Here is a 12,530-nt window from a genome sequence, read left to right on the forward strand (position 1 = left end):
TACAAGAGGTTTCCCAGGTTTCCCAGGTTACCATGCTCTGGCCACTGCCAGACCCAGATCTCACACATGCCAGTGGATGCTTGGCCTTTGCCCAACATGGCCAGCCCCATCCATCCTGGCCTTTGTATGAGCTGGTACGGCCTGGCCTGCCCACACCTGTTTTAGGGTGCTCATGCAGGTGCTGCAGCCTAGACCTGCCAGCTTGTTCCCAGCCCCAGTACTGGTGAGCATCAGTGAGTTCTGTGGTCATGCCTAGCTCAGCCCATCAGCATCTCAACTCTCAAGCTAACCAGTGGGACTTGTCATTTCATAGGATTGGGCCCACATATCTCTCACAGAATCAATCTCTGGACCTGGTTCTCTTACATGCTGGTTAGTGTCATGATCCAGTCTAATGTGACCCATCCTTTGATCCAACACTCACTGTCAGGTACTGGAATCCAGCCCTGCCAGACAGGCCCCCAGCCATAGCTTGCATAGCACTGACATGTGGTGGTCAGCCATGTTCCATGCTAACAAGCCCAACCCGGGACTTCCATGTGGGCTGGTGCATCAATCTGACCCAAAACTATCTTCAGGTCTCTCCCCTCTGAACTACCAGGTCTCAGTCCCCTCACTTACTTGCAAGTGCAGTGGCCCTGTCATTGGGTGTCCCTCAGGATTCATTCCTTACCCACTCTACTGTAGCCTGTCTCTAGGCAATAATTTCATACCCACAAGACCCCAGAGCTCTCCGTGGGTGGCCAGTGGATGAAGCCTATAAGCCTAGGACCCTTCTCTGCCTAGCAACACTGCATGGGAAGCTAGGATCCCCAGCAGGAAGTCTGGGCTGGCACGCGCACCCCTAGCCACAGCCCGGGGGACCCAGAAACCCGTGCTGTGCTGCTGCTGACTTACCTGGACTCTGCCCTCAAACTACTCTTAAACAACGATAGTTAAACATCTTAGGTTAGACAAGCTTTGCAAAATTGAAAGTGAAGGGATCACAAACCATTTCTAGTTTACACTTCCAAAAGTTCATGGAAATACCATGTTTATTTTCATGCAAAGCCATTTCTTTTTCTGGAAGTGCCTAAGTTTTAATGTTTGATAATTAAGAGTATAGCTGACCAAGGTCCTAGGGAAGTGAAGATGCCATGTTCAAGAGGAAGTGTAGTATGCAAAAAGAATGCTCATAGTCTACACACAGTAGTTAGCTACAAAAAGCCATTTGGTCTTTAGGCTTGGAAAATAAAACATTCCAAATTTCAGTACAAATTGTTAGCAACCTTTAACTCTTCTGTGCTATAGGTACTTGGTTTTTATCTTCTAGTTCTCCTGTCCCAGCCTATGTCATGAACACTGTCATATTTATCTCAGATCATTAATGCTAGTATTGAAAACATCGATACTACGCATGATCTGGTTGGACATTGTCTGAAAGTTACCTTGCATCTTTTACAGAAGTGTCTGCAGCCCTGAGCTGAGACCCTGCCTAATTGTAGAGTTGTTCTTGGCTGTCTCCCCAGTGCCCCACTTGGTGGTTTTAGACTGTCAACTGCATGATCCAAAATAATTTTGAAATTCCTACATACGTGACCTTCAAAAAGTTCATGGAAAATATACATTATGGGAAAACCCAGCATGAATTTCAAAATTATTTTGCATCCCTATAGATTTATCTATTAGCTCCATCTTCCCATGAACATTTGGGAGTCCTTGCTTTGCACTTTTCTTCCACATACTGGAATTTCTAAGCTAACTCAAACCAAAGGAGGAATGGCCTTTTTGCATTTGTGCACATAGTTTGGAGAATGTGGGTGGCACAGGTGCAAAGCAGTGGTTCATGGGGTTTTTGAAGAGACCACTAACACTCATTAAAGATGATTTGTTCAATGAGCAGAGCTGCCGTTGCCCTCTGCGAGCCCCCAGCCTCTGGCTCTCTGAGCTGGGGAGGACGGCTCAGACTGTGCCCATGGAAATTCCTGCTCCTTATGGGCCTCTCTGGGGCCAAGTGTAGCTGACCAGATTTCAGTTGTGTTTTGCTTTCTAGGCTGCCTGGGTGGGTCAGAAGGTTTCTTTTGGGTGGGGAGAAACATTCCTTTCTTCCTGTGGGGAAGGTGGTATTTATGTTTCTCAGAAAAGAACTTCCCAAAGAATAACATATTGCCATACACTTTGGATGTTTGGGGTAAAAGAGAAAAATTTCAGCAATCTATTTCTACTCTAAAGTGCTGTCAGAAGGGTTAAGAGGGAGTGCAGCTCCGGAGAGCTCCGCTTTGCATTTCATGCTGAAGAGAGCCAGGGTGTTTAAACTGTGCTTAAAACCACCTTGGAGCTTTTCAAAACACCAATGTCGAGTTCCATGCCAGTGAATTGAATTGGACTCTCTGGGCCTTGAGGCTTGAGGCCTGCTGTTTTTCAAGGCTCCCTTAGGTGATTTTATTATGTCAGCAAGGAGGAGAACTGCTGCAGTATTGTGTAGGTAGAATACCTTAGAACATTCACAACAGAGCTTATTTTGGTGTATAAAAAAATTGGATTTATGCACATAAGAGGTCTTCCAAAAGCTCATGGAAAATGCATATAATGGGAACAAAAAAGTGGTGTGGTCATTTTGCCTGGTAATTAAGATGCCTGCATCCTATATTGGTGTTCCTGGGTTCAGTTCTCAACTCCAGCTCCTGACTCTAATTTCCTGCTAATGTAGAGGCTGGGAGACAACAGTGATGCCTCAAGGGATTGGATTCCCGACACCCCTATGGGACACCTGGATTGAATTCCTGGTTCCTCGCTTCAGCCTAACTCAGTATCAGACATTGTGGGCATTTAAGCAGTGAACCAGCAGGTGGGAACGCTCTTTCTTTCTCTTTTCCTTCCTTTCAAAATTAATAAATGATTAGTAAAAGAAACCATTCATCAAATAAGCTTCTCCATTTTTAATTCCATTTTCTGCAAATGTTTTGAAGTACCTTTGTATAGGAGTGTGAAAGAGACAAATTTGGATCCTTGAAGGAGATACAAGGATAAGTGAAAAATGAAAAACTGTCAATTATTTATTGAGTGGCTTCCTTTCATCAGGTATTGTGCTGGGCACGTACTTTATATTAGCTTGCAAACTTCATAACGACACTGTAAGGTGGGTGATGTGTTGCTTTCTCTACTTAGGTAGAGGAGCCAAGACGTAGGAAGATGAGCTGAGGAGTAAAAGGCAACCAAGTTAGCTTTACCGTGAAGCTAGAACTAAAGGCTCCATCTGTGTGATTCCAGAGCCATTAACCTACATACTCTGAAGGTCCTATGCATTTGTAGCTGTGGTAAGGGGCCAGATAGTAAAGATAGGCTTTTAAGGTTGTGTGAAGGACAAACTCCAAGCATTCATTTACCATGTTGCCTTTCCTTGGTGCTTCCCATGTTCACTGCTGCTGTTGTTCTCCCTTTCATTTCCCATTTTCTCCTGCTTCTTCTGGCTTTGAAGAAGACAACCCAGGCCCCAGTACAGTATGTGTCAAAACCAGAATTTATTGTCTTTCTGCCCAAAACAGTTCCTATCCCCCTGAGCCTCATTCTGTGAAGGTACATCTTTTTGTTCTCAGCCACATGTGATGGCCTGCAACCCAGAGCTGGACCACCGCTTTGTCCACATACCCATCTCCCCATGTGCTGGTGATAGAACGTGATCAAGAGCCAGTTCCTCATTACATGAGCCCTCCTCTCTGTAACCTATCACCATCAGGCTTTTGCAGAAGACCTTCTTTTCCTCTGTGTGGGCATTTCATTGCAGAAAAAAAAAGACTACTTATTTAAAAACAAGAACAAAGCACAGTGTGCCTTTAACTGCGTTTGCCTTTTTTGTATAACTGTGACCTTGGGAAGCATGTAGATGATCTGTATTTTAAACATGAAACCAAATCAGCAATCATGAGAGGTGAAAAGCTTGCTAAGATAGGAAGAAAATGGAAGCAGGTGAACCCAACTGTATTTCAAATAAATAACATGTAACAGAACATGGGGGAGAAAAATCTGACCAAAGTAACTTAGGAACATGGCATTTGCTTATATATAATGGCACTTTGGAAAGTTCAGAGAGATGTAATTTTTAAAAATTAATTATATTGCATTATGTGACACAGTTTTATAGACACTGGGAGTCCCCCAACCCCTCCCCAAACCCTACTCCTCCACCTTGTTGCATTATCACAGTTCAAGTTCAGTTGAGATTCTTTCATTGCAAGCATATACCAAACATAGAGTCTAGCATCTTATTGTTCAGATAAGTTCAAAGTCTTCTTGGGGAGACCATCTCTGGTCTGAAAATAGAGCTGGCAAAGTATCATCCCGATCAATTAAAAGCCCCAACATAACATCAGCAACAATTTATAATGTTATGGAATTAATTGACATAGTATTGAGTAACCAATAAGTTAAAAAAAATACAAGTTCTCAACCACATCCTATGACTTCTTCATTGACATTTCAATTTTAGTTTATATACAACCAGGTTTTATATACTTTAAAATGGCTCTGGGTTACTATTCAGCTGTCTTGTGTCTATTTTCATTATAATACTTAGCATTTTATAGTGTTGAAGCATAATTTTGCTGAACCTGGCTTTTTTTTGGGCAGTCTAGACTGGCTTATAATTCTAACAAGATATAGTCAACTGTTTAGGTGCAGAACAGTTTTAGGAGGAGTGTGCAGAGAAATCTTCAATACCCTAGCGAGGAGTAACTAATCTTTGTGTCCCACTTAGTGAGGTATAAGTGAACAGAGAGATGTAATTAAAAGATAAGTTTATAGGATGCAAATAATTTTCGGATCTAGGCTCATGAAGGGCCTTCAAAAGGTTCATGAGAAATGCATAGCATGAGAAAGCCCATGAATGGATTTCATGCAGTCTCAGGGGAGGGGAGTGAAGATGAGAGAACAGCAAATGAGTTCTGCCTTTTGGGAGAACCATTCTGAAATTACTTTAGATGTATTTCAGAATGGAGTAATGGGTAAAATATTCACATTATTGAGAGTGAGAGTTGTCACTGTGACATAATAGAGGTAAAGGGCCAGCGTTGTACTGGCCTAGCCAGGAAAGCTGCTGCCTGTGATGCTTTCGTCCCACATGGGCACCTGGTTCATGTATTTACTTCTCCACTTATCATCCAACTTCCTGCTAATGTCCTGGGAAAAGACAGTATAACATGGTCCAAGTACTTGGGCTCCTGCTATCTACATGGAGACATGGATGAAGCTTCTGGTTCCTGGCTTCAGTTTGGCCCAGTACTGGTTGTTACAGCTACTTAGGGAATGAACCAGTGGATGGCAGATCTCTCTGTCCCTCCCTCTCACTGTAACTCTACCTTCTAAAATAAATACTTTAGTTGTTTTTTTTAAAGAGAGGCTTTATCATATCTAAATGTGAGGATACAATGCAGTATGCATCTCTACTTCCAGACATAGATGGACTCCCAATGAAATGGTTTACTATGTCTTGACAATAAAATGATGGACTCTGCCATTATCCATGCTTGCAATGATGGACATATGATTGTGTATGAAGAACTATACTATAGTTAATGATATAGGGAAATTCAGTGAGAGGGGAAGAAATTGGGGAGGGGATAAGGGAGATCTCAGGGCCTATGGAACTATATCATAAAATGATAATAATAAAAAGAAGTAAAAAAATTTAAAAAGAGGTACAAATGTGGAATAGGAGAGTTAAGACAGAACTCTCTGGGGATAGATTAGAATTGGAGGCATTGGAGTAGACTCAAGATTATATGCATGTTGGTGGATGAGTGTTATATATAGACACAAATATGTCTGTATTTCCCAACTTTACCCCCCTCCCCCAAAATGATACCCCAGGTAACACTGAGTTTACCCAAGGGAACTGAGACCTTGGTGGCTTGGTGTCTAATACCTTCCCCCAATAAAAGAAACCTAATTCATGGGAAAAGTAGCTGATCTGAGGCCAGAGTCAGATTACATTCAAGTTGAAATTCGAGTGTGTTTTTCAGAAAGTGATTTTTTTTCAAGATGATAGTGTGACATAGGACACAATAACTGGCATGAAGTGACTCCAGCTAGTCAAACCAGAGGTAATTTGAGCACTTTAAGACACTGGTGAATTCTAAAATAAATTAAGATTATATTTATTGTTTCATAATCAGAGGATCTCACCTTTTAAAAATAGGCCAAAAACTCACTGACAGAATAAACGTGTGAGTTCTCTAGCCTCTAAAGTGATGCTGCCCCATCCGCAAATTTTGTGTCTTCAAGCTTTTTGCATCTGCCGTGCTCTCATTCTTCCTCCTTCAGTGCATCCCTGGATGACACTCCTGTGGCTTACTATGCGTGGTGTGTCTTACCCTCAGACTTGACAACACTGCAGGATGGAGTTCAGACCCAGGATGTCTATCCACTTCTTTTCTCTGGTTCCTCCACTGAGGGCTCAACTGCGGACCAGACCATTACTGTATCTTGTGTAAGGCTTTTGCATAGCCATTGCCACACTGTGCAACAACTGTTCTTTCTGGTATCCTCTAGAATATTCCTTGCAAAGAGGAACCAGGGATAGTTCAGTGCTGTGAAGATGCACTGAACACCAGGCAACAGAGAGTAGTCAGTCACAGGTACCTGCTTGGGCAGGGAGGTCCTTGGCAGGTATCCTTTCCCAGCTTCCCATGCAGTGATCATAACCAGGGTAGCAACTTGAGTAGGGCAGGCTGGGAGCATTTGCAGCACAGAAGTCAGCTCTGCTGCCTAGAACCCTCAGGAGGGAAACCCTTCTCTTGCTGTGGCCTGTGTGGTCACATTGTGAGTCTGAAGACGTCAGGGTATGTTTCTTGGAAAATCCAGTCTGAGAGCGTGAGGCCAATGTACAGAGAGAAGCACAGGAGTGTGCCATAGGAACAAAGCACTTGAGCCTATCATCTCCTCTGTCCCCAGGGTCAGATTCCACACTGTCCTTGGCTTTGTCCGTTGAGCCCCGATCCACCCCTGACCCTATTCTTTATCTTCTGTGTGTTCTGGTTGAGCTCCATCAGTTGCACCCAGTGAAGGTCAACCTCATGATCATCTTGAAGCCTAAGAGCAGACACAGTCACCTATCCTTTATTTCTCTGTTACAGATACTGTTCCAGATACATGGGAGATGCTCAGGAAATGCAGCAGCTGCACTCGAGGGACCATGCACAGGATCTTGGTAGGTGGTCTTCCTGACCTCTTTTGTTTTTGCTCTGCAGTAGAACCCAGGGTTTGGCTCATTGCAGTAATTACCACCTGCATTGATTTCATATCAGAACAACCACTCCCTTGCATTTTATGGATATCTAGAGAAGGTCTTTTCTGAGCCCAAAGCCAGAGCACACGAGTAAACAGGAAGCAGTTGGAAGATCTAGCTTGGAAGCTGACATGATGGCATTTCCAGAACATGTTGCTTGTTTATGTAGACGGTTAATTCAGAGATAGTGATATGTGTTGTGTATTTATTTAAAAACTATTGTTTGTCTAAAAATGTCTTCTAAGAATATTGTGGAGAATTTTATACCATTGAGATGAGTGTCCCCATAGCATTCCTGATACAGGATTGGAATCCAGGTTCACCCAAAAGCTAGGAGATGTCTTTGAGTCACATGCCCAGTGAGCCATTTTCGCTCAACATCCATCCCATAAAAAATCCCTTACAGTTTAGTTCGAAAGTTCTATTTTAGATTTGGGTTCTCAGTGGCCTTAACCTTAAAATAGAAGTGTACCAAGCAGACACCTCATTTTTCAGTATAGAATTAAGTTCTGCTGATAACGGATGGATACTTTCCACATTAATGTAAAATGTGAGCACGCATCGCCAGATAGTGTAATGCACTCCAGGAACCGACGGTGATATATTTAGATACTGATTAGAAGTAAAACCGATACATCATTCCTTGCAGTGCGCACACACAGTACCAGTGCCTAACAGGGCCTCTTGGGGCTGAGGTCATTTGTTTTTCCTCCTGGATATATTGTTTATATCATGTTCTCTCCCTCATGTTATATATTAAATTGTTTAATGTAAGCCATAAGAGAGCAAATGTCACTTAAAGGTCTCCCCCCTCCACCCTCTTAAAAATCTGAAGAATCAAATCTTCTAAAGCAGGTGATCTGTCAGTTTTCATTCTTGAATGTCACTGGCCCACACAGCTTTTCTTATCAGTTCATTTCACATTCCCAAATCAAATGACTATTAATCGACACCATCTGAGCTTGAGACTGGGTGTGTATGGGGAGTTGGCTTCCCGACTTTGGTGAGAGTTATTTTCTAGGTCCCAAATGTGTGTCTGAAGAAATGAAAGCTTCCCTGAAGTTGGTAGGTTAAAAAAAAAAACAGCAATTCATTATAGACAATGTCCTAGGAGGTGAAGATTGTTTAAAGTCCAGTTGATAATGCCTAACTCCCATGAACATTTTTGGAAAATCTGTGAACATACTGTGAAGGTGTCACTGCTGTATGTCCTGGGAGACAGGATGGTTCCAAATTAAACTGTTCTATTCTGTTGCCATGAGCACCTCCTGCATCTAGAGGTGTTTACCACTTACTGAGGCTTAGGGTGTGCAAGAACATCGAATGCCTTCTCTAACTGGATGGCCACCAAGATGCATCCCCTGTGAGAGGTTTACAGCACATCCAAGTCATGTCAGCCAGTCTTGTCTCTGCCTCCCAGCATCTTCCCCATGACCATGCTAAGCTTCTGCCATTCCTTGCTTAGATTCCTGGAATAGCTTCCCAGTTGGTGTCTCTGCTCTTGGTCTCTGCCATGTTAGTTATTGCTGTTCACAACACTCCATCCTGCAGGCATGTGCAGGATTGGTCTTGCTTGCTGCCTTTGAAGCGAGATGTGGTCAGAGGACTCCCTTGGGCTCACTCAGTGTGAGTGGACGTGAGAAGTGCTGCTTCCAGCTGGAAGTCTGGCTTACTGCTTGCTGTTGTGCAGATCTGCCCTGAATCCAATGCAGGCTGCTCTATCCTTGGGTCTCTGAAGGAGAAGCAGTGGAGCAGAATCCCAGTCCTTTTACAACAGACCTGGCATGTGAAGGAGGGAGAGAAAGCCTTTGCTGTTTATCAGCCACTAGGAGTTGATGCGTATTACAGCAGCAGGACCTAGCTGATCCTAGCTCTTGCACCTCCTTTATAGTCTCTTTAGATGGCAGCCGGGCTGGGCCTTTCAAGCAGACTCAGGACTTCTAATAGCTCCTCATCAACCCAGGATAAGACCCCAAAGTGCTTTTAGGCCCTATGTTCTAGTTGTCTACTTGGCTTCAGAGATAGCCACACGTGTTAACATATTTTATTAAACATTATATGCTTGCCAGAAAATTTAACTGTGTCCCTCTTCCCCTCACTCCCTTTCCTCAGGCCACACCAGCCTCCTGCCTGTCACCTAATCATTCCTCAGATGTTCCTAACTCAGGACCTTTGCATAGGTATCTACCTGCATGGGTGACCTTTATCCAAATGTCATGTGGCTCCTTCCTTACTTTGTCTGGGGCTCTATAAAAAATATCCCCTCTTCAGAAAGGCCCTCTTGATCACCTTCTCTGATACAGTACCCCAAAACTCATTATCTTTCCTACTTCGTTTTCCTACTTAGTGTATATGTGTTAATCACTGCTGGCTCTTGTGGTTTTTATTTCTTTGTCTTTTGTTCATTTTCCTCTTGAAGGCAGGGAATTTTTACCTGTTCTGTCCACTGCTTGCACTTTTGATGTGATCACTGGCCTACCCTGGGCACTCAGTAAATGTGTGTTGAATAGCTGTGAACCCTCATTGCCAACTTAAACTTTGAACACCAAAGTAATAAAGCTTTTTGAGAAAGTCCCTGATGCTGTGGCTGGAAAGAGACCTGTGCTGGGTGGCTCTGCCACCAGGTCCCTACTGTGCCTCAACTTCGGTCTGAACCAAACATAGCCAGAAAGTGGTTCAGTTGGGGAAGGTTTGTTCGTAACATAAGATGTGCTTGGACAATCAGCTGAGGTTTGTCCAGGACCCCAGGTTATTGAAAGCTGCAGCACCTTAGAAGTCAGCTGGCCAGTCTGCTCAGAGCCTGGCCTTGCGCTTGCTTGCCTTTGATGACCAGCCCTGAGTTGAAAATGCAGTCTTTCTCATTCCTGCTTCCCGGTGCCGGAGTCAGAGCCCTGGGCTGTGGAGCTCAGGCATCGAAGAGCTGACCCGCTGCCCAGGTGTTTCTTATGAGCCCTCAACTTTGGATCTTATTCCACCTTCTCCTTTTATAGACTTAGAGAAACCGAGCCCTAAGGATTTATTTCTTGTGGAAATGATTATGTCAAATTGCAACAAGGAAAGGCGAAAGTAATTTTCAAGGTAAAATAAAATTTTAAGAGTCATCATTCATCTCTCTTTTTTGGCACAGTTCTCCTTAACCAAAGATCTCTATTTATATATAAACATGAAAACATGAGTCCCTAGAGGAAGCAGATGGCAAGTACAAGTTTTTTTCTGTTAGTACTAGTACTCTAGTATTCTTGCAGCTTCCCAGCATACCTGACAGAGAGCTGATGGCTCTTGTCTGAAACAATAACCTCCAAGAAAATCTGCTTCCTGGGTTTATCTGCAGAATTGCAGCTCCTAGAATGGGGAAAAAGGAGAGTTCGGGAAAGGAAAAGAGAAATGAGTCAAATCCTCATCAAAAATCTGTCATGGGGCTGACACTGTGGTGCCGTGCATAAAGCTGCTGCCTGTAGTGCTGGCATCCCATATGGATGCTGATTCAATTACTGACTGCTCTGCAACCAATCCAGCTCCTAGTTCATGGCCTGGGAAAGAGCAGCACAAAATGGCCCACACCCTTATGCCCCTGCCACTCATGGGGAGTTCCAGATGAATCTCTGACTCCTAGCTTCAACGTGGCTCAACCCTGGCCATTTGAGCCATCTGGGGCGTGAACCAGTGGGTGGAAGTCTGTCTCTTCTGTCTCTCCTGCCTTCTGCCTCCCACACTATCCTGGCTCTCTGTAACTCTTTCAAATAAATAAATAAATCTTAAAAAAAAATCAATGTCATGAAACACTTTCCCAGGGACCCCCTTGTTCCATTAGGTGAGGGAATCTGTATAGAAGTAATGGGTTTGGGGAGCCAGTGTATCCATGTGAACCACTGAGATTTTCTTCACAGATGTGGAAATAGGCAAAGGGCCACTCCATCAGCCCAGGAGTGACTAACTGTTAGAGAACAGAAGATTCTCTGTAGTTTATCCTTTGTATCAGTGCCTGAAAAAAAATCCCTAGAATTCTGTGGTCAAATGTGGCTTTCAGTGAACAGATAAGAGCCCAAGTAAATGGAGGCACGCCTCCATTCCTCAGGGAAGTTGGTGAGCTGCCCACATAAATTGCTGATAAAGGCCCATCTGTTAAAACAAAGTCGAATAGTCCCAGCCATACATTTCAGCCAGAGACCCTAAGTGGTTATTTTTTTCTTGACAGTCTTGCTATTTTTTTTTCTCTAAAGCCCAGAAAACTATTTGAGAATGAAATATAGATGATGATATTGGCTTTAAGTTAATGTTACACTTTTTGCTTGCAGAGAGAAAAATTCTTCGGTGCAAGCCCTCTGGTAAACACTATTGCGTGATAAATTGTTATGAGAATAAAGTCATAAGGAAAGTGCAGCTTCACAAATGACACACGTAGGAAAACAGCAGATGTCTGATGAAGTAAAGAACCGACTTATTGCCAAGACCTTGAAAAACAAAATTAATTTCCTTTCGTCTTTGATAATGATGATGTAATGTAGTTAATAGGAAGAGCCTGCCACGCTCAAGCAGCTAGAAAAGGAGAAACATTGGCCAGGCGCGGGGTGCTGAATCCTGGGGTGCAGTTGCTGTTTCTCTCACTGCGTTCGCCACTAGATGAAGTGAGTGGAAGAAGTTAAGAAGCTTGTTTCGAGTTGCTTACAATAGAAATGGAGTTAGGCTCTATTCTCACTTTTAAGCAGCGATTTCTCCAAGAGGCAAACAAGCCAGTCCGTCATGCTGCTTTTGGTTTGACAATGAGTTCAGGTATGTGGAGGCCAAGAAAGTTACTATCAGTGAAAAATGGATTCCATAAGAGTCAAACAAAATCATGACTGTTTTTTAGGATAATTATATTCCCAAAGAAGGGTAGTGCTTGGGTTTTAGGAAAATGAGCCCCACGATTGTGACCTTTTCCCTACAAGTGAAAATTTTAATACCAATGAATTGCTCATGAGATTGATTGAGCAATTCATAGGTGCATACAACCATCTCCCAGCCTTGGCTGTCAACTACAACACAAAAAAATTCTTTTAAGGGCATCTGCCCTCTGTCAGTTTGTGTTCTAGGATTGTAGAAGCTTCTGAGTTTTCTGAACCCATAAACTGGGTTTAAAATCCACAACGTGGCAGGCAACCTTGCTCCACTCCTGATGTGAGAATTGGTCCTATTTTATACCACACATCTGAATTTGGTTCACCTGCTATAAACCACAGGTTATTTAAACAACCTTTCTGTGAGGTTGCTCTGAGTCTGTGAGAGAGAT

General features: G+C 43.3%; 1 long non-coding RNA gene across 1 annotated transcript in view; it reads left to right on the forward strand.

Annotated features, from left to right (window-relative positions):
* Window positions 1-12,530, forward strand: part of LOC121149129 — a 113,494-nt gene that overhangs the window by 66,560 nt on the left and 34,404 nt on the right. Inside the window, exon 3 of the long non-coding RNA XR_005882620.1 lies at window positions 7,110-7,183. This is a non-coding gene — a long non-coding RNA (uncharacterized LOC121149129). The remainder of the gene's footprint in view (window positions 1-7,109; window positions 7,184-12,530) is intronic.

The sequence above is a fragment of the Ochotona curzoniae genome, unplaced genomic scaffold (assembly GCF_017591425.1).
Source record: "Ochotona curzoniae isolate NIBS_2020 unplaced genomic scaffold, NIBS_Ocur_1.0 scaffold_4701, whole genome shotgun sequence".
In the NCBI taxonomy this organism is placed as follows: Eukaryota; Metazoa; Chordata; class Mammalia; order Lagomorpha; family Ochotonidae; genus Ochotona; species Ochotona curzoniae.